Below are 2,893 nucleotides of genomic sequence, written 5' to 3' on the forward strand. Positions count from 1 at the left end.
CAGGGACTCCGATTTCCAATCACCCAGGATCTGTCCCTGTCCCCGATCCTGCACTCCACTCCAGCCCCACTGGGCCTATCTGCTGTTCTTCACATAGACGTATACCCCTAAGGCTTTGCATACACTGTCCCATGCAGAGGCTTCTCTTCCCCCACATGTCAACTCAACTCCCTTCCATCCCTCCACTTGGTGAAGAACCCCTCCAGTGATAAGTCTCCCTTAGTGACAGCCACCCTGACCTCCGTTAAGTGTGTGCCACCGTCCACCCATGGCTCTACCCCTCTGCCTTACCTTGCTTCCATGGCAGGTATCACCCCGAAAAGCCTACTTGTGATCTTGTCTCCTCCCATTAGACCATAAGCCACCCGAGGGCAGATTTGTTCATTGATACATCTCCAGCACCCAGAACAGTGCTTGGCACACAGTAGGTATTCAGTACCTGTGTGGGTTTTTTTTTTGTTTTGTTTTTGTTTTTTCCTTTTTTGTCTTTTTTCGTGACCGGTAACGGGATCGCAACCCTCGGTGTCGCGCCCGCACCGCGCTCAACCAGTGAGCGGACCAGTCTCTATATGGGATCCGAACCCTCGGCGGGAGCGCCACCACACTCCCAAGCGGCACACTCTACCGAGTGCGCCACCGGGCCGGCCCAGTACCTGTGTGTTAAATGAACAAATGTGGGCCCCATCTCTTTCGAGGCTGGGAAGTAAACAGCCTGCAGCCTGTGCTCTTCCCGTGGGTGGTTTCTCTCTCGGCTAATCTCACTTGTCATTTCAGCTCTGGGAAGCTGAAAGTTCAAGCCCAGTTCCCTCACCTTGCAATACAGACAATAAAGCTCATAGGCGCTTGTCAAAGGGAAGAATGCCTTCCGTGGGGCATTGTGACCCAGAGGCTCTCACAGACCATCCCAGGAACTTTGGATTCATCTTGGTGATTTTAAAAGACACAGAAAAGAGTTTCTAGGCTGCCTTCCCTGAGTCCTAGGCCAGGTCAGTCTCCCCCGTGGAACCCTCTCATGGCATCCTGTTGAAAACACTGCACACTCATAGCTATGCAAAGGATTAACTAGGACATCTCCATATCCTTGTTCTCCACCAAGTGATAAGCTTCAGAAGCCCAGGATCTGTTTTGTTCTTTTGCCTCCCCCAGCACCTGGCACTATGCATAGCACATAGTGTTTTGAGGGACAGATGACTGTGCCTCATGTAATGCCCCACTCTGCTTGGCACACACGATGTTGAACATTCCCCATGCTATAAAGGAAACATAGTGCTCCTCTCCTCCAAGAGCCATCAGGCAAGTTCAGATAGTAATGCCAAATGGATGGCACCACCAGCTTGGGAAGACAGTGCTTGGATGAGCATGTGCCTGTTTCTCTCCATGGAGGCAGTGTGGAATGATAGGGGTGATTTTAGGGCCTAGAGGGGACACCTTAACTCTTGTTACTTGCAGCCCAAAGCATTCCTGACTGATCTAACCACTGATTATAATGTCTTCATCATTACCCACCACAGGAAGCCTGGAGGTAGGGAGTCCAGGGTTGATTTGTGATCCAGAGATGCCATTAAAAGCCCAGACTGTACCCTTCTGCCCCCACCTGGATCACAAGAGGGTGGCCACTTTCAAGTCATCACCTCCACACTCCAGGAGGAAGAAAGGAGAGGCGGAAGAGCCAGTAATTTCCCCTCCTTTTATCAGGAGACAGCTTTCCCAGAAACCTCCACCTCTGCCCAGCAGACTTCACTTATATCTTACTGGCCAGAGCCCCATCACCTGGAGTTCTCAGTGGTCAGGGAAGCTGGAAAAGTACAGGTTCAGCTACAAAGACGGGAAAACTGAAGCAACAAGGGAGAAATGGATCGGTAATAACTGTAGAGTTAGACAGCCAACAGCATCTGCCAAAACTATGTAAGATATTTTTTAGCATAACCACTTTGCAGGGTTTTTTTTTTTTTATTACAAAAGTAATGGATATATGTTGTTACTTTAGGAAATAAAAATTTAAAATTCCACAGTCCCATCACACAGAAGTAACCACTGTTTATTCCTGGTTTATTATCTTTCTAGATCTTTTGTATTTTTTAACATGGATGGAACCACACTATGGGTTGCTCTGTAATTAGCCTTTTTACCTGATATTGTGAAAATTCTTTCCAAATCATTAAATGCTCTTTGCAGAATCACATTGTATATCTGAGTGTTCCATTGAATAAGGGTATCATGATTTGCTTATTCAGTCCCTTGGTGTGGACTTTGATGTTTATAAAAGTAAAATGTGAGTAACCAACATAAGTGATTCTCCTCATAGCCAAATCTTTGACTCAGAAGTTCCCCTTCTAGGAATGTATCATAAGGGAATAATCTTGGATTTGCATATTCCTTAGAGCTTTTGAAATATTCTATCAAATCACCTTCCTCCATGGATTGTTCCAGTGTACAATCCCTCTAACAGTTATGAGTGTCCAGTTCCCCCAAAATTTTTACCAGCACTGAAAAAAGGACAGACTGGGGGAATGGGAGTGGTAACCTAACCATGCCCCCTCATTTCCCAGATGAGGGGACAGAGGAAAGCACTTGAAGACGGCCACACAACATGGCCAGCCCTAGGACCCAAGCCTCAGGACCAAAGGCCAGACCCTTCAGAGAGAGCCAAAGCCAGGAGAGCTTGGGGTACGATGTCTAGCCAGCCGTGGGCATGGGCAGTTCCGGTCTGGGAGTCACCCTGGGCAGGTAGATTTGCTTCTGACTGAGCACCATACTGCCACTCAAGCTGTGTGACCCTGGGTTAATCATGTAACTGTTTCTGGGACCAGTAAAAAGTGGAAATACTGCTCAGAGCCTGGTCTTCTTGCCAACCATCATGTCTGCTGTGGACTGAATCGTGTCCCCCTAAAAT

General features: G+C 47.8%; 1 long non-coding RNA gene across 1 annotated transcript; it reads left to right on the forward strand.

Annotated features, from left to right (window-relative positions):
* The first annotated feature begins 698 nt into the window (after positions 1-698).
* On the forward strand, positions 699-2,182 carry LOC103606425. Its single transcript, XR_551886.1, has 2 exons — positions 699-986; positions 1,512-2,182. It is a non-coding gene; the product is annotated as an uncharacterized LOC103606425 (long non-coding RNA).
* The last annotated feature ends 711 nt before the right edge of the window (positions 2,183-2,893 follow it).

The sequence above is a fragment of the Galeopterus variegatus genome, unplaced genomic scaffold (assembly GCF_000696425.1).
Source record: "Galeopterus variegatus unplaced genomic scaffold, G_variegatus-3.0.2 Scaffold6569, whole genome shotgun sequence".
Lineage (NCBI taxonomy): Eukaryota > Metazoa > Chordata > Mammalia > Dermoptera > Cynocephalidae > Galeopterus > Galeopterus variegatus.